Source organism: Struthio camelus, chromosome 1 (assembly GCF_040807025.1).
Source record: "Struthio camelus isolate bStrCam1 chromosome 1, bStrCam1.hap1, whole genome shotgun sequence".
In the NCBI taxonomy this organism is placed as follows: Eukaryota; Metazoa; Chordata; class Aves; order Struthioniformes; family Struthionidae; genus Struthio; species Struthio camelus.
Window position 1 is genome coordinate 164,519,890 of NC_090942.1, and position 26,594 is coordinate 164,546,483.

Sequence of the window (26,594 nt, forward strand, 5' to 3'; positions counted from 1 at the left end):
ATGGAATGGCTAAGGAAATCGAGAGGGACATTTTTCTAATGGGTAGACTCTAGGGCTTCTGTTATAGATTCTTCTGTGAGCTCACATCCGCAGACTGTTTTAATAATGTTATTTGCCCTCATTTACAACTAAACCTCTTTCTTAGGTATCCCCATTGCCCTTTGCAAAGTGATGTGTTAGGAGTGATTAGATAATTCAGGGGAAGGACTGCACCAGAAGCAAGTGGCTCTCCGTTTGTTTTTTTTTAATAAGATTTTCTTTGAGACCTGGCCCATCCATTACTTCAGATGCTTTTCAAATTTGTATCAGTATGCTCCAATCGTTAACAAAACTGAGATTACTTTAAAACTCTGATATTATGTGGTACTGTGGTCTGCCATGGTGTATTCGCAGGTGCTCAAACTGGATGCACGGGCCAGTATTTGGCATGTAGATGTTCAACAACAGTGTTCAGCCTGAGTGAGTTTATGTACTGTTCCCCCTTCCTATAGATGAGTGAATGCAGCGTGGTAGTCTGATGAGCTGACTACTCACAAGAGCGCGCACTCTGTGGGATCCATGTGGACTATAATGTCTCTTAGTGCTATATTTGTGATTGCAGCACATTGCACTTTAAGAGTTTTGCAAGCTAAAAAAAGAGCAGTTTGTGGCAGCTTGGCCCGCCAAGAGTTATGAATCTGGAAGCAATTACACACAATCAACAGATGACTCCACTAGTGCCTCACTACTTCTCCTGCAGTGGTAAAGGCTTACAAAGGCCATCTTTATATTTGTGTTCTGACTGAATGGAGAATATACGCAGCTGAATATGGAACTCATGCATTCATGGCTCTGAGTTGTACGGCGATTTTGGATTGCAGCATGTTATGTATCTACTCAAGTATGTAGTGCTCGTGACTGCAGTGACATAAAATCTTTTTAACTTTTCTGAAATTTCATCCATACTGGCAAAGTAGGCTGGTACTTAAATTGATAAATGTGTATGTAAAGAAATGAGATCATAAATCACCAAAATGTTGGTTGGAAGGACACTGGAGGCCACGTAGTCCTCTCTAGTTTTTCCCACCCTTGAAGTGGGGGGGGGTCTAAAAACTGGACACTGTACTCCAGCTGCAGACGTACTGATGATGAGCAGAAGGCCAGTTAAATCTGCTAGTCACCCTCCTCCCAACATAGCTGAGTGTGCAATTTGCACTTATTTTCAGTGGGATTATACTGTAATCTCATATTCTTGTCATGCACCATAACCCAAGGTCTTTTTCATCAGAGCTGTTAAGCAACCCGTTACTTCCCAGCCTGTAACAATACCTGGAGTTATTCTGTCCCATCTGCAGAAGTTCCCCTTGTTGAACTTCCTGAGGTGTCTGTTGGGCCACTCCTCAAGTTCCTCAATGTCTGTTTATCGAAGCTTTACCGTTCAGCTTGTCAGCTGCCCCCTTAATACCACCCGCAGATTTATTGAGGATGGTACATTCACAGATTTTGCATTCTTTCTCATCATCCAGGTTTTTGATGAAGATAATGAACCAGTAATGACCCCTTGGGTACTCTACTTGTTATTGGCTACCAAATGGGCATCAAAACATTGATCTTTGCCCTTTGAACCCGGTGGTCCAAACAAATTTTCAGAGCATCTAACAGTTACAGGCATCAAACAGTCTAACACACATTCAGCCCAAACTTCGTCAGCTTCCAAAGTAAGACTGTGGCAGACAGTGTCATACAATTTTATGCCACCCGCTAAAGGCCCCTTATCATTTCAGCTTGCCTTCTGATGCATGGGACAAGATGCAGTATAAGGCTGATGCTGCTACTGTTGTAAGGGTCTGTGCTTCTTGGGCTTGCTCGTTTTGTTCATGATTTTGCATAGTGTGCTGATTACATAGTAGCAGGTCCAAGAACTATCATCGACTCTCCCAGTTGCTCACAACCCCCGGTTGTCTCGCAACCCATATTTCATGTGACTTAACCTCACAAGGGCACTGAAAATCTCTCTTCTTTCTCCTTTCCTGATTCCCTACACCTACCTTTGTGTTTCATCATCCTCACATACCCATCATCGTTGGATTCCTCATCTAACCCCATGTTTTTTCCCGAATGGAGCCCTCATCACACACCTGTGCTGGCAAGTCAGCCTTCGCCGTCTTTCTGTCACCCATTCTGAGCATTAATACTGGTGGTCTTAAGGAAGAGCAGCTCCTGTGGATAGGGAAACACTCCTGTGGGAGGGCACGGCCACGGCCCTCTGCCCTCTCTCCTCCTCTTTGCTCCCTCGCTGCATCAAATAACGAAGCGTTCGTTCTTGACAAGCAGACGAGGGGGAATTGGCAAGGAGCCTGGCTTCCGTATAACTTAATCTCAGTCTACTCAGCTGTAAGTGAGGAGGAGACTTCTATCTCAAGAGAATACGATTCCTTTGGCTTCACCACCAAATATTTGCTTGGTGATATCTTTTTTCTCTCACCAGTATCCCAAAAGAAGAAACGGAGAGTTAAATTTCCAGCAACTGAAAAAATTATCGGTGGGCAAGGGAGGATGGATGTGAGGCCATTCATTAAAAGGTAGATTGTTTGCGATGAGGATATTGTGCCATTCACAAACTTTTATCTCTCTGTAAAATGTGATGCTGTTTGAAGTACAAGTTATTCAAGGCATAAGGAAGCAGGGTCTTCCGTTTACTCTGAGGAAAACTTGAGGCATGTCAAAACAGATAAGCTGAGGAATTCCTGGACAGAGATTACAATCTCTCATGGGAATCTGTTCCTCTAAAGGATTTTGGAGACTATCTAGAATTTTTATTGAATTTAAATACCTATTGTGTTATGAATGGACAAAAATGCAATCAATAGTAACCTGGCAAGTGACATCATAGTATTTTATCATGCAGCTGGTCACAACCATCTTGTTTTAGCTAGAATATGGCAATAAAGCGTTAAACTTTAATAATCTTTTTCTTTGCCAGACCAACTGTCTGCAGCACCATGTAAGTGCAAATGTACATTTAATTTTTCTCCCTTGACCATCACATTCAATTACTCTGTCATTGAGAAGAGGGCAAGTGTAACTCCTACACAAGCTACATCTGGGATTATAGGCTAAAATCCCCACAAAGACACCACATGCTTTCCTTCTTCTCCACTTGCCCACTATTTTGAATAAATTGCCCAGTGAAGGAGGAAACGTTTGCCAATAGTGAATGGTTGGCAGGTGTGAAGACACCATCTGGCATCAAGTAACTAATGTTACCACCTCCAGCTCAGCTCTGTAACCCGTTCCCTGCTGAGGGCTGGCATCACCTGGACATAGGCATGTCACCCCCACACTGGCAGGGTGGCGTGGGCATCGCTGTGTCACTTCTCCTCCTGGGGCACCTTTACCTTCTCCCTGCCCTTCTGGCCTGCCTATAGCCCAGACCTTCCCTGGCTTTCAGATATATCCCTGATGCTTCTCTCTCTGGCTTTGAAGTCCTGAATTTTACCTGTGTCAGCTACACCCAAGAGCCTGGTTTATCTGAACATCCAGAGAGGACCGATATCACCCAGTCAGGAACTGGAGTGCAGAGGGGAAGACTGTAGAGAAAACTGCAGGCTGCCAGGAATGCTGGAGGACTGTGTTATCTCAGTTTCTGGGGCTGCATGTATTTCCTGCAGGCGTGGTAGCAATGTTTAATAGAAATGATATATCTGCCCCGGGGCAGAGGGCACGTGACATGGCACTTGCAAAGCAAAGGACTTGGTACATAAAGATGGTGCTGTGGATAGGCAAACAGCGAAGACCCGATCATGGAGGGCACCACGCAATCGCTTGCTAGTGCTAGTTGAGGCTATATTTAGGCTATTCTCTTAATGCGGAAAAGATATATGAGAAAATAGCTGCTGGTTCTGTACATACAGTGACAGCACTTGATGACACTTCAGAAGGCAAGAAGCCATGCCTAAGGCTACCCCCCAAAACACCCGGGGAACATGGGCGTCCCTGAGCACCGTGCCGTTCTGATTTTCCGAGCTCATGCTGCTCCCCGGGGCATTGGCAGCAATAAAGCTGGAAGATGCGCACGTCCCAGCTGGCGTGCTGTCCCCCGTCCTTGCTGTGGACCAGCAGCGCCTGCTCTGAGCAGAGCAGCCATGTAGCCTCGCGTGCCGCTGAACAAAAGCCTGCAAAGCCGTGCAGGGCCTCAGGGCTGGCTCCAGGAGATGGCTGTTAAGCTCACCCCCACTGGCTCTTGATAGGCTTTGGTGCTTCCCAATTCCCCTTTCCAATTACTGGCCCCGCTCCCTGCCCTGGCTGTGTCTGATGTGAGCTCCCAGCTCAACAACTGCATGGGAGTATTTGGGTTCAGTAAGGGAGGAATAGGAGAAAGAGGAGGCATAGCAGGGCTGTGTATCAGTCATTAAGAGGGCTTCATCTTGCAGTTTGGTTTTGCAGAAGTCCTGTGGGTTACTTGCATGACTGAGGATCGAGTCACTTGAACAAGGAATTCAGGAACGGCCTTACCTGAATTCTGTTAGAAACAGCTTTTTAAATGTTAGGATGGTGACTCACTGGAGTACACTGTTGAGGGACGTAGTGGCTTGTCTGTCATTGGAGGCCAGGTGAGACAAATATCCTTCAGAAATGGCTTGGGTATAATTGATTTTTTGGGGGGCATGGACATGCGGAGGGTGAGCCTTATTGCCCTATTTTCTTTGACTGTGTTGCTGTATTGTTAAAGGAGCTTGGGGAGGCCTTTTCCATATAAATCTAAAGATACAATGGTTAAAGGCCAAAAGCATGATTCTAGGTACTGTGGGCTTGATGCTTTATGTTATCATAATCACATTCCCTTTTTTATAATGTCTGCCTAGAATTATTCAAAGCTTCTGTACCCGCCCATCTTGAATCTGAGTCAACCAGCAGTGATTCTGCAGTAGTAGTGAGCTGGCTTCTCTCTTCGTTACGGCATTGGCACAAAAAAGGGTGTCTAGTGGCTTGTCTGGTAGAAATCCCAGCTGGCAGAAGGCTGGCATTCTGCTGTGCTTGTCTCCTGACTTCTTAGTATAGGCAGGGGCCTCTGAGTGCCAAGCACCCTTATTTCATGTTTTGAACCTGAGACTGTTTGCAGCTAGGACGAATTATGGCAGAACTCGTGTAATCAAAGTTGCTCATGGGGGACGGATTTGCGCCGAGAGGACTGCAAAGGGAAAAGAAGGAAAGTGGAAAGCCATCATCCTCATTTCCCTCCTTCCCTAAATTCCCTCTTCCCAGGGGCTGAGTTCTTAATCCAGGTTGGCTCTAAGGTTTTATTGGTGTGAGATTAGAACATACCTTAGACTGTCACTCTAGGGAATATGCTCTGCAATTAGCTCGGAAAAGAGGTCTCCAGAGGGACAAAAGGTTTTTCACCATGAGGAAGAGCTCTCTATTGAAGTGTCAGCTCAAAACAAATCTTATTTGAGTTGAGAACAAAGAAACTGCAGGCTAGGTTACAATTTTTAATATCTTAGAGAGCTCCCTTTTTAAAATGCTTTTTTCTAAAAACATCTAAATGAATGTGAGCAAAGGGTGAAGATCCAGTCTAGGCCTTGAAAGGAAAGAGGTAACAAACATGGCCAAGCAACTGTCCTGAGACCCCTGTGGCAAGCAATAATCTTGAAAAAGCCAGTGCAAGCTATGTTTTCAATTTATAAATTAAATGTATGTAAAATTTATGAACTTTGACTGCATGAGTAACTACTTCATTAGACTTTAAGGCTGCATATTTCCTTGGCTTTTTTCATGGTAAAGTAAAACACATTTCTAATAAACACGGAAAGAGATTCCAAGATAGAGTCTCTACTTTTATGTAAAGGACCCTCCAGACTCATTAAAAAAGTTTACCACCTAAATAAAGCAAGCACATTGTAATTCTTGAACTCATAAACTTGGTAATATATACATAATATTAGCCTATTCTTACATGTACACCACTTGATATCGATGAACGACATACAGTAAGGGTTTTACTATACGGAAATTAGCATATAAAACTATGTTTTGCTAAGTCTTAGTCTGTAACATGAACTCAAGAAACAAGAGAACGTAAATTGGGCACTGCTCCGATTTACTGAATAAGTACATCTAATTATATGCAGATCCTTAAGGGAGAACTCTGTGGTGCTACAACCAAAGCGTTGGCTGTAACTGAAACTGCTCTGTTTCTCTTGGTTTATATCATTTAGACCCCATTTGACAGCCAACAGTGGGTATTTGGAAGGAGGCATGATGGTACCTCCAATGAGCATGGGCCCACAAAACAAGGCAGCTGGTAAAAGAGCTGGCACCGTGTACTTCCTTTTCCCTACACGGCACTGGTAAGTCTGCGCTGGAGCACAGCGTCCTGGTTTTGGATCCCCCCCCACCCCACTTCAAGGGGGATGTGGAAAAACTAAAGAGAGTCAGCTGAGGGCTGCCATGATGGTCAGGGCCCCTGGAGTGGAGCTCTGTGGGAGAGAGGAGGAAGGAGCTGGGCTTGTCTCACCCACTGAAGAGGAGGCCAAGGGAGATCAAACAGCAGCTGTGGCTACCTGAAGGGCCATGACAAAGATGACAGAGCCAAACACTGCTTGGTAGTGCCAGAGGCCATACCAAGGGGACACAGGCACACATGGTGCATGGGGAAGTTCAGGCTGGTCACTAGGCAAAACCCTCACCAGGAAGGTGGTGCGGCACTGGGAGAGGTCACCCAGTGGTGTCCTACCTTGGAGGTTTTCCCCAACGAGTCTAGATACAGCCATAGCTGACTTAATGTTCTAACGCTGGTGATAGTCCTGCTTGGAGAGGGGGCTTGGACTAGGTGGCCTCCAAGGTCCTTCCAACCAACATTTTGATGATTCTGTGCTTCTGTTCCCCAGAGCAAGGGAGAAGCACGTCCCAGACCAACAGTCTTTTCAAACTGTCACAGAGATAGTTCAGCTCTGCCTTATCCTTTTGTGGAGTTTCCTTCTCTGGAGATATTCAAAACCTGCCTGGGCGCGATCCTGGGAAATGCGCTCTAGATGACCCTGCTTGAGCAGGGGGGGTGGACTAGATGGTCTCCAGAGGTCTCTTCCAACCTCAACCATTCTGTGATTCTGTGGTCCTTCCTCATGAGAGCTGGTCCCAGTCTAGCCCTTACTCACACTTCTGCGTTAGGCTATGCTGAGTTTCAGAAACAGGTTCACAACAAAACCTGTCAAACTTAGCTAGCCAGTGTCTTAAAGACACTGTCTGACTTCTGCATGGCTCTGCCTTGTTATGGTTATGGCTCAGCGTACTTATACCGTGCAAGATAGCATATCTGCAATAAACTTCCCAAACTCTTTTACTGAGGAGGGACTAAACCATAGGAGACTCCCAATCAGGCAGTAAGCGGCACCTTTGATTGCAGGTCTTTAACCTCTCCTTTTCTCTCTGGTGCTAGGAGTAGTCAATACAAGTTGTCTTCTGAAGATACAACCTTGTTTGTGACTGCCTGAACTAGACTGGAGCTCGATGCCTTCTCTTTGATAAGGTAAATCTTGTGTGTCATGGGCAGAAGCTATCCATACACTGTACTAAAACACCAAACCCATCTCTGAGAAGCAGCCCAGGCCTTCCTTGAGTTTACCGTCTTCCCCTCCTTTTTGCAGACCTCTCTTCCTTTTTCCGCCCCCTATCTCCTCATCCCATCTAACACTGCTTCCTCTTGACACTCATTAGACTCATAGACCACTCTTACTGCCCACCTCATAGGTGACGATCCTCAGGGCTAAAAGACCTTATTGGCTGCCCTTGGCACAACGTATACATCTTGGCACTCATACGAGGCATGCCAGGCCCTTCTCCATCACATGCAGAGGTAGGAGAGGACCCGCCTCAACCAGAACATCTATCAGGCTGCTCCAAGGTAGCAAAGTACAACAGTCTTGAAGCATATTCGTAGAGCCAAAAATCCCATGGGCATTGGACTGTCACGGGTGCGACTGTTTAGACCCCACCGAGTGGTGTGTTGCATACAAGGCTGAGGTCCATTCCTCAGCCCAGTTCTGCCACCTCACGATGATGTGCTTTCCAGGTGGACCCTTCCCAAAGCTCCCTTAGCACCTGTGGGAACTGCTGATCTTCAAAACTCAGCTTCCAACAAGATGTCACCTTATTTTCAAGAGCAGTGGTGGCAAAACCCTCGTCCTTTCCTGCTTCAGACCTTACCTCTATATTTCCTGTCTGTCAGAGGTCTGAGTAGGCCAGAGTATATAAGGCAACTTAGACTCTGCCTGAGCAAAGTAGTCTGTAGGAGAATAACCACCACCTGGGTCTTTATGTGAAGCCTTTGTCTGCATAATTTGTAGCTGGTGCTAGACCTGCATTTCCTTCTTCTGCATTAGGATTAGTGGCAAGAAGATCCCAGGAGTCACTTTCATTGCCTGTGCAGAAGTCCTTTTCCTGCTGTTCTCAGAAAACTCTCCCCAACCTTTCCACAGTCTCAAAGCTGGCACAGTGAGTCCTCTCCAAACCAGTCAGCTCCTGTGCTTTTGGGCCACAGGGGTGCTCAGAATCACACAGGAAATCTCACGTCATGGTTTCTTGCATGACAGCAAGCAACAGAAACCACCTGAAAGAGCATTTTTCCTGAGCCAACAGTTGCACATCTGCAAAAAAGGCAGCATTGCTGAGCAAACAGGCATATTCCATCTCTGATTTCTTTGACACTAAGACTGTATGGGCCACTGAGCTGGTCTCCCCTCCCTGGGGCTTTTATTTGTGTATATTGCATGTTCCTTTTAAAAAAATAACGAAAACCCTGATGAGTTCACTAACTGAAACAAGCAGGTAAGGTAATGCTGCATATGGTGCTAGTAAAATTGTAATAGTGAAAGTTGGCAAGAGCCGAGCAGCCTTTGTATTAATTCTCTAGAGCTTCAGGTATACCCTAAAGTAATTGCTTGCTCTACTTTGTAGCATTTTAAAAGAAAATTGTGTGTTTTAAAAAGTTATACTTCCCAATAAAACAGTCGGGTCTGGAGCAGACAAAGTGCCTCATTCTGTTCCCTCTAAAGTCAGTAGCACAGATTCTGTTGACTTAAATTAGAGCAGTGTTATGTCCCAAATCTAAGAAACAGCAGCAAAGTGGGCTATGCTCTTTTTAAATTCTACCTGAGGTAGCTAATATTATTCTCTGATTCAATTTTCCTTACTTTTTTCTGCACCCAAAACTCCAGAAGGTCTGTCTTTCCTCGGCTCCACTGGCTGGATGTCCATGAACAATATTAGAGTTTAGGCATTTTTCTCGCATGAAGACACCCACTTTGCAGATATCTAAGTATAAGCGTCTGAATCCAGAGAGGAATATCACCCACACAAATACAACAATTTGATTCAAGAAACATCCATGTTATAGTTTGATATTTCAAAATATTTCCACAGTCTATCAAACTGTCATAGATTTAATTTGCCTTAGTACTGTAGGTTCAAAAACCCTAAAGGTTGAAGCCGTTTACACCTTGGCAAGTAGAAGAATTTAAAGCATTTGGGGGATTTCTGGGGAGCTGCTTTTGTTTCCTCTCTGCCTACTTGTTTTTGCGATTGATTAAGGCATTAACTAAGGTCAACTTCCCTGTTAAAGGAAGTCAGTGATCCTTAAAACCAGTTTCATAACCTACCTGCCTTGAAGTTACTGGCCCAAGGGATAAGAGCAGTAGCTCTAACTCATCAAAATCTATCAACACTGTTTGTTAACTCTTGCCAAAAGTCATGCCAGGTTCCTTCCTGACATCCAACTGATAATATCAGTAAAACCTGATTATTTGATTGAAAAAGAACATGGATCAGATGTTGCTTTAATTTCTTGGATCTGAGGTGTAATCTATAAAGACAGTACTTGTGAGAACTATTTTTCCCTTGGATGTCCAAAATCATCTTTCTATACGTACTTGCTTTAACTAATTTGTCATTTTGGAGTTTCTTGAAAATACCTGCTTGCTGGATACAATTGCATCCTCCAGATTTCTGTTTAATGCCTGAATAAAGAAAATAAGAATCTGTGCAGTCTTTTTGTCTTTTCCTTGCTTTGATCTTGCCACACTGCCGATCAACAGAGCAGTTAGAAGTGACACAAAACTGCAAGGGACTAAGATCCTATGTCTGCAGGAACAGACATAGGCTCAAAAAAACACTATATATCAAACACAATGTAAAAAAGCCCTGGTATAGCCATCTGGTGCCAGAAGAAGTCAAGTCTTGTATTGGTTGCAATTCACTTTCTTGTGTGGTTTCTAAGTGCAATGCCTTTTCCATCACCTTGGTTTGCCTTGTTATTTCTATTCAAGTGTTTATGGTCTCTAATCAGCACCTACCTTCCCTGTACTGGAAGGTACCTGCAGTAGGTTTTTCATTCAGAGGTCTCCTGGTCTGCTTTCAATCACTTTGATCACCTGCCTTTAGAAGAAGATGAAAAGCAGATTTTATTAAGTTGACATAAAATGCAATAAAGCCGCACCGATTTTTGTTAATTTCGGTCCTATCAATCTCAGTGTTTATTATCAAGATTTTTTTATTGATTCTCCACCGTCCCTGTAGGAGATTTCCTGATGAGCGTAGAAAGGGGAGTAAAATGTAGGCTAGTGCTTGTAGCCTGAAGCTGGGCAGGGGCTCCGTTTCTGGATCCTGCTCCCATCTCTGCCGTTGTGCAACCATCAGTGAACCACGGGGGGCCAGCTCGACTTCACAACCCTCCCGCACTTGGAGGGGCGCCTGCTCCAGTGGAAACTAATGGGAATCAAGTCTTGACTGGGAAACGGTAAGTTCATCCCTAAGTGCATTAACAAATTAAGAGGGCACTGCTGAATTCAAACATGAAGAGCATGTTTACAGAAGGGTGAGTCTGGCCTTCATCTTTCTTTGCTTTATGTTTCCCACCTGCCAAGAAGATATCCTCAGAGCCTGGGAAAAGGCACCAGCATTTACTGTGGTTGTAAAGTCTGGGGCTCTTACACAGCACACAGACTCTAATTCCAGATTATGCTTTTAAGCTATCTAACAAACACTAGCTCAAAAAGTGCAGTCTTATTGCCATTACAATTATGTATTTCTTTTCATATGCATCTTTTCTTCCCTCCTTCCCCCGTCCCCCACACTTGCTGCTGTCTAACAAGGCCTATCTCTGGCAATAAATTAAAATAGAGCACAGGCACCAGCACCGTTTTATTTACCAGGAAGCAGCGGTCGCTCCCCCTGCAATGGCAAACAAGGTGCTGGGCAGCTGGACGGCGGCAGCAGAAGCATCTGTGAATGCTTGTGCAAACACGAGCTGTTGAGATGAGACCACAAAGCTCGGGAGCATGTAGATAACATGTGGTGGAAATGCCAGTGCCTGATAGCCCCAGGTGGAGAAGGGATTCAAACTGGGTGTAGGTGACAGGAGGGTCCAGGGATGCTATATACGGTGGTGTAGTCCCCCCCTGCTGAGCCCCGGACAGCCTGTGCACCTCCTCCTCCCCCTCCTCCTTTCCTCCTCAAGCCCCAGCAGCTGGGAAACCGCATGGGAACCAAGGGCTTGGTGACTACCTGGTAGTGCAGGCGCGTGCAGATTTCCCTCCTGAAAGCCGAACTCATTTGTAAAATAAAAAAGTTGAGGTATTAGAAAAGGAGCTGCACTGTTCTAGGAGCTATGCAACGGGGGAAAGATTTGCCGGCACCAAACCTGTTTGCCAGCATTACGAATTCAGAGTATAAGGCCAGCAGCTAGTCAAGACAGTGCTGCCAAGCATTTGCGATACAAGAGAAATGCATGTTTCTATTGGGAAGTTTGGAGAAGTCCTGAGCGAGCCATCTTCCAGCTTCAGAGCAGCTTTGCCTGCACAGAGAAAACAGCATTTCAGTGCGTGCTTCAGTCGCACTGCGCTGTTTTGTGCCCTTGCTCTCACCCTCGTCACCGTCTGCCCTCTGGATGGCCAAAGGCAACCATCTCCTCTTGGCTTCCCTGCGACACATCCAGCATCTCCCAGGCCCACCCGCCGCTCTCCAAAAGGGACTTTGGGTCTGTCCCTTCCTCAAGGAGCGCTGGGGCGGGCGCCGCAAAACGTGGTGGCGGGGAAAGTGAGAGTGAGTGTGTTTGATTGCCGGGGTAATTTTTACTGGTGTTTCCGTCAGCTAAGTATGGAGCTAGCCCACTCAAAACAAATTGGCTCTCGGTTTCACCGCTGAAATCAGTGGTATTTCATCTGCCTTCTAGTGAGAGCAACAGTTCCTTAAATAGGGCTGTGAATAATTTCATTCTAGCAATAAGCAAAGATGTGTGAAAGTCCAAGGTTTAAGAACATGAGAGTTAGCCCGAGGCTTTTTCTCAGTTTTGCTTTGAGGTAACACAGACATTCAAAGTGAAACCTGGCTAAAACCATGATGGTTACTTATTTTTAAATTTTACTCTACTCAAGAACATGTGGGCAATGTAAATGAGAGGCCTCCTTCCCCCAAAAGGCTGAGGCCTAAACTTTAGACACAAGTGAAACAACAAGCGAAGAAGCTGGGGAGAGCCCTGGGAGAAATATAAACCACAGTGGGACTGTAGTTATTTCCCATGGGGAATTTTAGCTGCTATCTTACCTGTATGTCTTTAGTTCTTATACAATAAGAAGCAGAGATTTAAAAGCCGTTAGGGCCTTTTGGTACACTAGCCAGGCTCCCGTCAAGCCCCTCTGCGACTGAGATCTCATTTCTGCCCATACCCTTGCTGTCAGGTGGTGCTAAGGAAATGTAAAAAAGTATTTGATTGGGGTCTCTGTGTGGGAAACACTTGGCACTGAGGCTTTCTAACAAAATCAGCTTCCAGGAGGGGTGGTGGAAAAGGTTTTGTATGGGAAGTTGCAGAAGGGTCTGGTTTCCTTCAAAAGCTGGCTTCAGTTTTAGAAGCTCAAAAAAAAAAAAAGGACTTCCGATCTGAATAGTTTTAAAATCTCTGAATCTCTGACTGGGTAAGTAAAATTGGATTTTATCAAAATATTTAACTGTTTTGCTAATGACCAGTAGTAGCATATAAAGATCTGTACAAAGTGAGACGAAGTCCTCGCTCTCAAACCACAACAGAAACAAACCTCCTTTTTTGCCTCCCTTATTTGTATTAATCGGGCATTTTAACCCCATCTGCTGAAGTGAACCTTCCCCAGAGCATTTTCAAAGGCTGGATATGTGCACTTGTAGGTTAAATGGTCTGCATGGAAACACTAGTCAAAGTCTGTATTTATTAGAGAGTGCATTTATTTCCAGCTTTCACAGTTTGCATTTCTTGCATATATGCATATGTGTGTGTGTGTGTGTATATATATTTATATATATGCACATACACATATATGCATATGTATACACTCACGTACACACACACACACACACACACACACACACACACACACACACACACACACATATGCATACCTGCAGCCATTCCCCGCACGGTTTCACAGGTAATAATTTGTTGAAATGGTGACCTCTAGTGGCATTAGGGAACTTGCATGCCCCCACCAATTTGTTCCATTTCTTTGACATAAGAGCAAAAAAAACCTTAAAGAAAAACGTTATTTGCCAGCTTCTCTAACAGTTCAGAAAATAAATGTTTAAGTGAGATAGATTGATTCTGGGTCCCTACTTTTAACATCCAAGTGTCAGCACACAGACAACAGCTACTTGTAATTTGTGGCGGTTGTTTTGGGCACAGCTTGCCCCCCCGCTATCCCCATTAAAATATCTAATTCTTTTAGCAAGTGGAGATTAATCAGACACTTAATCACAATTACTTTCAATCCCCCACAGACATTTGTCATAGGAAAGCAAGCCTATTTTTAAGGAACTGAAAAGATTTGCCGCATTCACCTCTAGGCAACCCCCAAGTAATACCTGAGGATTAAAAAACATTTTTGCCTTTCGCCTTTTTCCTAATTCCTCCCTGTACGCCACCGTACCTTGGGCACCCCTGACCACCAACGGGCCGAGGGTTGGCCAAGGTGCCTCCGTTGCCTGGCCCGAAGCGGGGGGGAGGATGGGCTCAGGAGGAGGAAGGCTGCTCCCGCGGTAGGTGGCTGCCGCACAGAGAAGTGCCTTGAAGTCTTGCTGGAGCGCGGTCTACCCGAGCTATGGCAGGGTTGTGTGAACTTGCTGCAAACCCCCAGCTAACGTGGGATGCCTTTTTTCCCCCCGCCCCTTACAAAATGGATTCGTTTCTCTTAAATGTTTTTCCATTAACTCCCCATCCCGCCTTGCTTGCACAAGGTAAGCCGCATGTGACTGCTGCTGTAAGGCTGACGCAGAAGCTGTATAATTGATCTGCAGCAGATCATTAAGAGATCAAAGCAACCACTTCCTCTATGTGAATCTGCAAAATGAAATGTTGATGGCTCTACGTCACCCACACAAATTCAAGCCTAGACAAATGCCTGCCACAAGAATGGTTAAAAAAAAAAAAAAATCACTAAATATTGCTTCAGCTCAAGCAGGTGCCTAGGCCCACCTTCAGAGGAGAGTTTTCACTGGGAAGGAAGGCTATATGCCTGGCTGGAACAGGGCTACAGACTCTATGCCAAGCTGATGGGAGTCAGTGATTCACTCCTCCCGCGCGTGCCCGCCGCCGAGTTGCACGTTGCCCAGGGCTGGTGCGACAGTGACGCTGCTCTCTTCTACCCCGGGGGCATCGCATAATGCGGTAGGACAAGGTAAAGGAGGAATGACCCCATCTACTCGTATGAGTCTGTGGGGTAAGAAATCAGCATAACGGAGGAACGAGACACCTAGATTTTGTGGCAGACCCCGAGGCTGCCTTGGGACGGTCTCCTGGGCAGTTCTAGCATCACCCTGGGTCAGGTTATTCCTCTACCCCTTTCTCACTCCTTCTGAAAGCCCTGACCCCAGAGGTGTTACCGTGCCGCCCTGACCGTCCAAGGGCTTGTCCACACCAGAGAAGAGTCTACTGCAAGGCTGAGTACGAGGCTAGGGCACCCAGCCGGCCATGTGCTGATGCCACAGGTAGACGTTGAGCACTCAAGAAGGTAGGAAAAGTTCAAAGCAGCTGGTGAGCTGTAAGTTCACACTTTGTCTTGCTGTGCATGCTCTTCCTCTGGTAGACTTCAAAAGTTATGACCGTAACTCTTGGGTTACAATCCAGCTACAGCATCTCATCTGCTCCAGCCTATTTCTCACCCCTGACATCCAACTGAGCAGGACACAAAAGAAAATTTGGACACCTGACCACTAATATACAGCACCTGACAGTGGAGAAACATCTTACAATGAAGAGGCATATTAGCACATGGACTGTAGCCTTAGAAGAAACAATCGTAAAGCAAACTTTTACATTTATCGAAAGATGTGCTTCATTATATCTTGAGTTGGTTGGGTTTTTGTCCCACAGTGTATGGGCAAGCTCGGTGTATATTCATTTAACAAGCCGTATGGGTCCGGTCTGAGTGTGTTCTCACTGTGCAGGGACTTTTATTTTCACAAAACCCCCACACTCTGTGTATGAACTTGAATCTAAATACCATTTGCTCAGTGGACCTTACTAAAGGGCCTCAATGTGGTATTTTACTTTTACCTCAGACTGGTTTCTGATGAAAAGCTGGGTCATCTTAATGGTAAGTACCTTCTCCCTGTTTAGCTGAATACATTTTAAAAGACTTTTTTTCTCCTTTCAGAACAACTTCACGCAGACTATACACAAGCTCTTAGACCCAGTCTTCCATACAGAGTTCACCCACAGATATTTTGTATCTGAAAGAGTAGGGTGAACACTTTGATATCTCAAGAGTAAAACATGTTTTGGGGTGTAGAATCACCTTCACCCAATCCTCACCCCAAGCTAAACAATCAATCAATCACAAACATTAATCCTCTTGTCAACATGCATCACACCACAAAAAGGGTTTTACAGGTTTTAATTCGTAGATCACTCATGCAAAAAAGTCTTGAGAATGACTGCTTAAAAAAATGAAAACTCTCCAAGTCCTGAAATTAAAAGCATTTTTGGTGCAGGAGCCTGACCCCACAACACGAAGTCGGTCAGTGAGCGCCCACTGATTTCAACGGGCTTTGGGTCCGATCTCCGAGGGTTCAGCTGGGTACCCATGTGTACAGAGCCTGGAAGTGAAACATGGCTCTAAATTTCCTAAATGCAGCAAGGTCAGGGGAGTTAGGGCTGAATATAAAGCACATGTCTGTACCTGCAGCCTCTAGTGTGAGCTTCACGGGCGCCACGGGGTTTACTCTGCACTACATGAGGTGGCAGCTAGGGCTGCCCGCAGGCTCCGAGGTGACCAGGGTGCCGCAGCTGACCCAGCCCTCCTGGTCCCTGTTAAGAGAAAGAGCTGTACAGAGAAATCTCTTTTTCACAGACGATGTGTTCAGTCTCTCCGCGATAGCCTGGCTATTAATATGTAAACTGAGTGTGGGTGGGGAGACAGCACGTAGCCTTATCTAAACCTTCTTAAGAGTATCTAAGACTAGATATTGAAACTATACTGTCTTCATTTCTAGTAAATACTAATTTTACCCTTCTTAGCAGCTGGTTTATAAATCAGATTAGCTGAGGATGATGACTCTGTTGTCACAGCCTACTTGAATGTGTTTCTTTAAAAACTAATAAAGCTATGACAAACAGGTTATCTCATGTGAAATACTGTGTTTAGTAATTAATGGTCAAGACCAGCTGAGGTAGTCAGATGAGTACCACACTGAAGACAAGGGAAATTACTGGGCCTCTCAAATTTCCCTCAGCTCTTGAAAAAAAATACCCTTTGATTCTTGTCCTTTTGAAAATTCTTTGTTATTCCCATTTTCTGTCAGATAAGCTTTGACTCATTCTGACACAGACTATGTGCATCCAGAACAACCACATCTCTTTTTAAGCAGCAATAGAATTAAGTCATACAGTTATAGCGAGCCTTTGATTAAAGACTTCTATACCTGCTTAAGAGGAGAGCTAAATACCTGTCTGCTTAAGAGACATCAATGGTAGCTGATACTACACAGGTACTGCACTACACGTGACTGCACTGAAGAACCAGGAGGATCTTGTAAAAGCATAGGCATAATAGTTCTGTAAAGACGGAGACCGATTCCTGCATTTGAAGACTACTGTGAAAATAACCATGATTTTAGAGAACTTTGAGATCAGATTTTTTGATCGGGATAGGAAGAGCAAAATGCTTCTGTCTGATTGAATGTTTCAAAATTACACATTTTAGCAGCTCATAACTGCATTGGTTGCTGCAGACAATTAATGCTGGCAGAGAGCCAGACCAAAAAAAAAAATCATAAACTCATTTCCACAATGTGCTAAGCCACACGGTATTTTGTCACAAGCCAAATACGTGCTGAATAACAAGCATGAAAACAAATTCATGACTTCAACAGCCTGTAAAAATTTCCTAACACACCTCACTGGCCAGGTCCCGCTTTAAGATTCCTGGTTCCACAATACTAGAACATAAAATCGTAATTTTTAAAGAAAATGAGGCTGACTACCACCCTGCCTGTGTCTGATCCCTATCTGTGGGATGCAAATCAGTCTTCCGTATCTCACGACAGAGGTGAAATCTGTGTAGACGCTATGGTGGGGAACGTGAGGTAGGTACACGGGCAGACAGAGAGGAATTATCCCTGCCTCCGTGAGTCATCGCATTGAATTTATTGGCACTTCCTATTTGTGTAAAGCCTTTCCAGTAAGAGAGGGCTTTGGGTGGGCCCTTGGACGCCATTCTGACTTGGTGGAGGGGGAGGGTGAAAAGCTGATTTTCTTCCCTCATAGCAAACAGGCAGGGGCATCTGTTGGCCTGGTTAAGATGTGGCCCATAGCTTTTTGGGGTTGCTGAATGTGATTCAGAATATGCTTCATTTTTATGTGTATGGAGGGTTTTTTTGTTGTTGTTTCTTGGAACGGTCCTCCTCTGTGCTAACATCACCTTCTGCTTTTTCAGAGCTTCTGCTATTTTTTGCTTTCAGGAAAAAAAAACTTAATTTTGCCTCTTTTTGAGACCTGTTTTCTCCAGCTACGACATATATTCTTTGTGAGCACAAATCATTCAAAGCATTAATCGTCAAATGTTTTCAATAAGCGTTAGCGGCTAAAATGTTGCAATCTCTAAGAGTACCTCAGAAGTGAGTGAAACCCCAGGAAGCAGAGTTTCCACTGTGAAGTGGAAATTCCCACTATGAATTTGGCAGCTGCATTCTTGGGCGCACGAGAGAGGAGACAAACTGCAGTTTGGGCCCAGGAGACATGAATGAAGAAGCAAAGGCATGTAATACATGCATTTAACCAGTACATAGCCAACAAGCCATGAGAACTATGGTCATTTAGAGTGGTAAGGATCTGTCTTCTGGCTTTACAAGTAAGCCCTGAAAGGCAAACTCTGCTGACTGAAAAAAGAATCCTTTAGTCAATATAATCCAGACATTCAAAGTCTCACCAAAAATCAAGCTGATGTTATGGATTTTAAATCAATCATCTAGTTTATGTAGAGCCACAATTAGCCCGCACGCAAAGGAAGGCTTCAAAGTGGTGGGGAGGGTTTGGGGAAGCACAACGCTTGGCTGAGGTGGACTCCGGGGAAGAAGTTCAGTCAGGAACGGAGCTGCAACGAAACGTGGGGCCTGGGAAACCAAAATCAGGGGAGAGGGAAAAAATGGTGGTGTCAGAGCCCAGGGGGTGCTGTGAAGGAGCCAGGGTTGGCGCCAGGACAAGGAGGAATCGAGGGAGGAAGAGCAGGGATTTGGCCACTCACTGGGGCATCTGTTCAATGGGGTTTGGTGCCATTTTGCTGAGGAGGACAGTGAGACCCTCACCCAAAGTTCACCACGTGATTGGGTAGGGCCCTTCCTTACTCTAGGGGTTATTAAAATAATACAGGCAAGCAGGAACCATCCCCCAGAAACCTGGGCATAGGAACAAATGACCAATTTCTCTGCAGCCTTGAATAAAACCTTGCTTGCATGAGCGCGGTCCTTCAGGGAGAAGCGGCAGAGCACAGCTGGGGATCTGCTCCGAGATGCTGCTCCCTGCTCATCACTCAGCACAAACTGTGTTCGTTCCCTGTTCCCAGTTTTCTAATTCCTTGTGAAATCCTGGTGCTTGGAGAGATGCTCACACGCACGCACGCACACACACAAACACACACACACGAATTTGTGTACAAGGCTTTCGATTCGTTTTTTTAAACAGTATATTCTCTATTGCATGCAATATCTGGTGAAGCCACTCACGTAAATCTGCCTTCCTGGCTGGATCCCGCTGCTAGCCAGTGGGGAGGGCAGTGGGGTGCAAGGCACCAGGGCTGGGGTCGACTGCGCGGGCACGCGCTGCCTCTCGCCGCGAGCAGTGCGCGCGGCTGGGCTGCCAGCTCGCTCTATGGTTACGTTTCCCCGACGCTTTCTGTTACGAGACGCCTTTCAGTTCTGCACGGCTTTTGCCAGACGTGTTGTTTGGGTTGAGGCTGCTTCTGTTTTTGCTGAAGGACTGCCTCGGGGTGAACGTTTTTGGAAAATCTCACCTGAAAATGGTTTAACAAGTTCTGAAAAGAAGAGCCGAGAGAAACGATCCATTTCATGCACGAAAAAGTAGTGTTGCAGTTTTGCAGAGATGCACAAGCCTCCTAAAGGAGTGAACGTCCACCGAGGGAATTGCTCAGAGGAACCTGCCCGTCCGCTCTCTGAACCCTGTGAGAAATCCCAACATCCTTTGACCAAGCTCCTGGGCCCCCAAAATCACAGCTCAGGAGAAACATGTTCGTGTTGAGCCCTGAATGCACCAAAGGTCCCATCTGCGACGCCTGCTGATAAACAGCAGTTTCGAGCAGGGTCACCGGCTCGCCCGAAGCGAGACCCGAGCAGGAGCGCCACGCTGGCTGCGCGGGCCTGAGCGCGCTGCAATCGGCTGAACACGTTTCTCATCAGAGGCTGAAGCCTATCTACATCTCTGCTTTCTTTTGCTCTCTAGGAAGTTGCTACAAAGCAACTGGCAAAGGATGTTTCTCATCGCCCCGGAGGGAGGATGACTCCCCGAAGAGGTCTATGCTGGGACCTTGACCGGCCACCTACAGCAGACAGTGTCACAGCTCTCCCGGATGGCATATCTTCCTTTTCCGTCTCTTCTTCCGTTTGCCTTTTTAAGCAACAATGAAAAACAAAAAAAAAGAAAGGGAACTAAAGAGGCAACATCAAAAAACCAAGTTAAAGTTGCAGCTGTAGTCTTATAAATGAGGAGATGCTGGTGTCTCCACGAAGCCAGTTCGGTTCCTGTGTGTGCGTGTGAGTGGCAGCCTTTCGTTGGGCGATCACAGACTGATTTTTTCCGCAAGCCCGTGCCTTGTGCAGCACACGGTGTGGGCAATACTCTGAGAATGAGTCAGTGTTGTGGCGTGAATTAATTTCTCTCTTTGTTCTTCCTACATTGAGTCTAGGCAACACTATCCACAAAAACTAAAGCTCTCTCGCTGGCCGCCCCTGATGATAAGGATATTTTTCTTCCAAAACAAGTTGGACCCACGTTCCTATAAAAGTCACCAAATTCTGCAGAATTTGGGGCCAGAGGTTGGAAACGCGCAGACGTGCAGAGGATGCACAGCTGGAGCTACAGTCGCTTACAGTCACGCTTTGCACAAGCAACGCACTCCGGGCAAAAAAAAGGCCCTGAAAAATATCAGGTGCCAAGGCCTCAAACTATTCACGGTGACGTCTCGGAGGTTGCCTGTCCCGCAAACAGCACCCCACTGATTTACACACAAATGTGAGGCAGATAAAGCAGCTGAGGGCTCTGAGGCATTTGTGCGGTGAACTGAGCGCCCCACAGAAACGCTCGTGATGATGTTAGCAATTTCTGCATTCGACACAGATTTTCCAGGTATGCATCAAACATGGTCAAAACCTATGTCCGTATTTAGGGCATAACGTGGCCTAAACATCGAATGTAGAGAATAAAAGGCAATACGGCAGGACTAACAAGTCAACAAAACGAGAGGGTGTCCTGTCGAGAGAAATTGTAGTATAGGATCATGTAGCTCCTGACTGAATTAAAATCGCATGTTGGCACTTCCTGTGTTATGACCACTCAGTTCCGCGCCTTGAGCACCCTCTCCTACACAGGTTGCTTTTGCTTGTGTAGTGGTTGCATGTTATAAAAGTGTGTGTGCGTACAGAGCATGTGGCCCTGGTACAAAAAGAAAAAGATAAAAATAGGATCTCAATTCTCCAAACTTGCTTTATGATTAATTGTTTTTTTAGCAAGTGTTTAAACATTGTTTTTAACCACAGAAATCAGATACTAAGAAAACTTTCATCTTATTCCTGCAGAATCAAAATGGAGCTTCTAAGTCATACCGTAGCGTGGAAATAAGTGTCTTTCATGCTCGCTGGAGGAAGTTATTTCATAATGTGAATTTGCTTGGTATTGCTCCTATCAAGGTGCCCAGACTTACATGACTAAGAGTTACCCCTGTTTGCGTAACTAAACTTCACCGTGGCCAGATTTATTGAAACCACAGGTACGGCACGTGGAAACTAGGGGGGTTATGTGGCTCACACACGAGACATAAGGCCCACATTTCAGGTCTGAAGGTGACGGATCTTAGGCGAAAGCAGCTCCCAAAGCTTTCAAGATGTCGAACGCCACCGCCTGGGACACAGAATAAGTCATACGGCTGCGTTGCAGCATGGCTGGTGCTTTTGGCTTTGCTGTGATTGCAGCATTGCAGCATGGTTTCCAGAGCTCGTACTGTACATGCAAAATACATCAGGTCATGTCATGCCCAAGCAGGTCTCCACTTTTTAATTATTCAGTGCTTCCCGCTTAGATTTAGGCCCAGAGTAGGTTTCAGGTGTACCAAACCTCCAGTAGTTATTGTATGGAGATAGCTGCCATTACCTGGCAGAAATCTCACTACAGGTTCCGCTTTGTCTGTATTTTTCATCATCTTGAGTCAGAGCCTTCCAAATATTGTCCTCATCACACAGCTGCTGTTATTGAATGGGCAGGTAGGTATTAAAAGTAGAAGTTCTCCTAACTTTAGTTTTGTCCCACCATCGGCTGAATAGAGGTTCATTCAGATCCAGGAGCTGAACGGCAGAAAATCCCTGCCTCTTGCATCAAAACTGAGAGTGCTTGGATTTGAGCTTCTGTTTCTAACCTCAATGCTTCCTGAAAATGTTTTTCATTAGAAGACAAAAATGGTAATTAAGGTCAAAGAGGAAAGGAAACAAGGAGACCCGATGATACAATGGAAAGAAAACGCACAAACTTCCTGCTGTCTCTCATGTGAGGCTGTTACCTCATCTGCTCTGTTATCATGGCTTCAAAAAGTCCAGCTCCAAGTCATCTCTGAACACCGGGAAGCCCCATCAAGTTTAAACAACAGCCTAAACAACTTCAGGGCGCTGGGCCCAGCCAAACGCCTCCCCTAGCTGTAGAGATGATAAGGTCTGTTTGTACGCCCAGCCATGCCTTGACTGCCCGAAGGAGCCGACCTCAGGGGGGGCTCTGGGCTGGCGTTTGCCGAGCCAAAACTAAACAGCGGTGGGAACACCTCTGGAAATCAAGGGTTGGCAAAGAGAGCCTGAAAAAGGTCAGTCGATCAGCTGCAGCCTTCAGCAAACGGCAGACAGCAACGTCCAGGGCTTTGCAGGAAAGGGCAAAGAGGACTTTTTGAGTGTTGGGTTCTTCTAGGTTTTTGTTTTGGGGATTTTTTTCTTTTTTTGGAGTGGTAACAAAAAAGGTCGAGAAAGGTAGAAAGCGCTACTGCAAAAAAGAGGGAAAAGGAGGTGGGGAGGGGCAATTTCACTACCTAAAAGTACAGTGACAAAAATTAGCCGTGAAAGAAAGGTGATTTCCCAATCAAGGCTGCCCAGGACAGAATGGAAATGTGGAGTGAAATCCCAATCCAAAATCAAAGATGCCAGCCTGGGAAAGCGGGACGGTCAGGGATCAGCCTTACCCCCCGCTGGCCTCCCCTGGCCCCTTGCATTTTGGTTTGGGTAGTCAGGGAGTGACATGGGGATTTGGCACTTGGGTGCGGAGGTGGAGGGGGAGCTAAGACCAGCTGGAAGGGCCCCCGGAGTGGAAATGCCAGGTTGGCTCTCAAGAGCGAAAGTGAGCAAGAGGAACACGTCTTCTCCCCCCCCCCCCCCAAAAGGTGATATAACTGGCTTTGGAAACTGCATCAGCGGTCCTCAGGCAAGAGGACCGGGTAGCTGCGATGGCAGCAGGGCTAGGGACTATGACGGTTAATAATGGGGACATGCAGTGCAAGAAAGGGATCTTCCAGTCTGAGGGTTTGGGTAGAAATAACCCCTGGGGGGGGTGTCCCAGACGCCCCAGCTGGGTGACCAGGGGTAGGGACGGGGCCCTTCGAGGGGCTCCCAGTTGCAGTGGTTTGGGATGGCTACCAGGACGCGGGCGCTCGCTGCTTGGCTGGGTGCAAGAAAAAAACGACTTTGGATAAACTTGGATGCAGCAAAAAACTTGGCTCCTGCTTCACTTTTTTTCTTTGAACTCAAGCCTTGCATTTCAAATTACACATCAGACTCTGTCCAGCTAGCTGCTTCAGTAAAAGCGTAATAGCTCGCAAACGAGAAACTGCCATGAGCTGGCTGCAAACGTACTCGCAGCGCTCTGCGCCGGCCTTTCACACGCCGTGTCAGCGTTGCTGCTTTGGAGCCCAGAGGGGCACGTCAGAGCGTGATGACGGGCGGTGGGACGGCAGCCCCGGGCCGTTGCCCACGGGGCTGGCCGGGCTCCTGGCGCCACGGGCCGTGCAAGCGGGTGGAGCTGGCTCGCACCACTGCAGCGCAGCACCTGCCGCTCAAAGGGCAGGAGCATGTTTTGCACGAAGAAGAAGAACCCACTTCCTTTCTTTTATACGAAAAAGAACAAAAAAAAAAAAAAAGAAAGTCGAGGCAGAGAACGTGATGTTCCCTCTCCTCATTCCCAAGCGCTCGGCGCTGCCCTCCGCGGAGGTGGCGCAGCTGAAATTCTCACCCCAGCGAACGTAAGGGCAGGAGCCTCTCATGGGTGAAATCCCAGCTCTTCTGATGGCCGTGCCAAAATGACCCGTCACTTCCAGTGACCTGGATGTATGCTGTGCGCATTTCGCAGGGTGCCTTAGGTAGACGAACGTCTGGCTGAAAATCTGCCCTCTGCTCTGTGCTCAGCATCAGACCTTCCTTAGGTGCAAAACTTGTATGACCTTAAGCGTCTATTCTGCTGGTATCTTCACTGTCATGGTGAAATGGTTCAAGGACATTTTAGCCCTACGCAAACAAGAGTAGCCTACTGACAGCTGCACGTCATTAATAGAAAATCCTCCTTGCACTAAGGAATACGTTTTGTAATTTACTCAGCAGTTATTCTCTGGTTAGAGGATCTTTCCCTTTGTGTAACATAATGATGAAACTTGTTAACTACGAAAGTGTCTCCACTCACAGGTGATTGTTAGCAAATTTTCATTATTACTCTTATTAGGTACATTTAACTTGCAGTAATTCATTGCAATATTATTCGCTGCGTAATTTCTATACAAATGACTCACCGTACGCGAGTACACAGATTATTACTGAGTTTAATGCAACTGTGGTGTAAAATATTATACGTATTATGCAATTAAAGAATGGGCTGAGCTTTACTAGTGCATGGGGCAGATTCAAGTTTAACTTAACTGTAATCTTAACCTTGACATTTCTGGGCTTGAGCATTTTCCGGTAAAACTCTGCATGTCCCTCCATGGGAATTTCCTAGTTTATTAGGAGTTTTGAAAGGCAAAAAAAACAAAAAAAAAAAAAACCCAGAAAGAAAACAAGCAAGATCATCACCGCTAGCAACAACAACAACAACAAAATACCCCAAACCACTAAAAACCTCCAGTGGTCTCCAGTAAAGAGCAGCAGTGGGGAAGGCCATCCTGCTGGCCGCCGGGGAGGCTGCGCTTCCGCAGACCTTGTGGGAAGTGCTGCGGCAGAAAGTGCTCTCTGCCCGCTGTGAAACGACGCTGGCTGCCGCCGCTCGGGACGGCTCCCTGGCCGGACGGGGCAGGAGCCCGCGCGGGGGTGGCTGGTTGGCCCCGGCGCGCGGTGGCGGTGGCGCGGATAAATCAGAGCCCTCCACTGCCCGGCTTTGCCAGGAGACCCCCAGCGCCGTGCGGCGCCAGAGCCAGCCTCTGGCAGCTCCGGGGGGCTCGATGTGACAGTTACGATACAATACATTAAGCGGACAGTGAAAACATTCTGCCAATAAGGGCAAATCGTCTAATTCTTCTGCCACTAGCCGCCGCCTCACGGTGCGGTGTCTGAGGCGCTCTCCGCGGACGTAGCACAAGTGAACCTGGGCTTCGCTGCAGCCCAGGAGCGCGCGGGTGCAACGCAGCCTGCGCGCTGGCCAGAGGCATGTTAAGCCCCGTGGGCAATTTGCCCGGACTCTGCCAGAGAAGATGTCGTGGTTTGACCACGTTGTTCTGGCTGCGCCGGATGTATGTGCCAAGGGGGTGAATCCTCCGGGGCGCGTGTGAAACAAATATTGAAGTTATTCTCATTGTTCAATTGCATTTTGCATCCTTGTAGAAGTGTTGAGAGTAAAACCTGAAGTCGGCTAAGATTTCAGGAGTGATTACAGTGCAGGTACAGTCATCTATCTCCCCCCCGCATAGCCACTACTAAGAATAACCCCCCCCCACTGGAGCAAAAAGCCTCTCACACACCGAAAGAAAAAAAAAAAAAAGCCCAGAAAGAAAACACATTTTTACTAAGCCAAAGGGAAAAAAAAAAAGAAGAAGAAGAAAAAAAAAACCCCAAACCTCACAGCGCTTTTATAACGTGAGCCAACACTGAGAAAAGCGCTCGCGCGTCTGGGAAGCCCATGAGCCCCGGCGCGGGCCCTCTTGAGGGCTCCTCGCCGACCGCCCACCTCCAAAAGCTTTTGGCTGCCAGCTGGCGAGGGAGGAAGAGGTGAGAGCGGAGCTGCGAGGTTGGAGCCCATGCTTTTTTTCCTGCCAGCGCGTGTGAGTGCGAGCGTGCAATTTCAACACCGCCGGCAGCGCCCGGGCGCCCCGACGGCCGGGCTGGGGGGGGCTGCGGGGGTGGCGCCGTCGGGGGCGGCGGTGGGCGCTGCGCGGCGGAGGGCGGCAGCGGGGCGAGAGCCGGGGCGGGGGGCGCGCGGGAGCCTCGGCACCGCGCTGCTGCCCGCTGCCCTCCTCGGGCGGCTGTGAGGTGCGGGGCTGCCCGGGCTTGGTGGTGGTGGTGGGGGGGTGGGGGGGTGGGGGGGGTCTCTCTTGGCTTTTGCTTTTTGTTTCGGCTGCGCTCCTGGACCGGAGCATCACGAGCATCGCCGAGGTCCTCTCTGCACCTGTCCGCCAGCCCCACCGCTGCCGCGTGGACATTTTCTCAGCCAAGTTTGTCACACCTCGTTCGTGTGACATGCAATTCCCCCCCCCCCCCCCCAAATCCCCCACCATCCTTTCTGGTAGGAATTGGGCTTGCAAAAAAAATAAGGGGAGATGGTGACAAGAAGGAGAAAGAAGACAATGAGTCACAGCCTTTGTTGAGACGCTCACATTGAAATCACAAGAGATGCGTTTTTCCAAATGACTAGTGCTGCGAGCTAG

General features: G+C 46.9%; 1 protein-coding gene across 14 annotated transcripts in view; it reads left to right on the top strand.

The window, feature by feature from the left end:
- LOC104147435 (G-protein coupled receptor 183) overlaps nucleotides 1-26,594 on the top strand; it is a 40,518-nt gene that overhangs the window by 9,229 nt on the left and 4,695 nt on the right. For 3 of the 14 annotated variants that reach the window (XM_068928239.1, XM_068928264.1, XM_068928258.1), the window contains 3 exons: nucleotides 2,468-2,561; nucleotides 6,198-6,329; nucleotides 7,418-7,507. The exons of 1 other annotated variant lie outside the window; for it this stretch is intronic. The gene's annotated coding sequence lies outside the window, so the exon portion shown is untranslated. Of the gene's footprint in view, nucleotides 1-2,467; nucleotides 2,562-6,197; nucleotides 6,330-7,417; nucleotides 7,508-8,360; nucleotides 13,285-19,948; nucleotides 23,514-25,794; nucleotides 25,992-26,594 lie in introns of those variants that run through there. 10 more of the 14 variants (XM_068928250.1, XM_068928271.1, XR_011137910.1 and 7 more) reach the window with 9 other exon arrangements.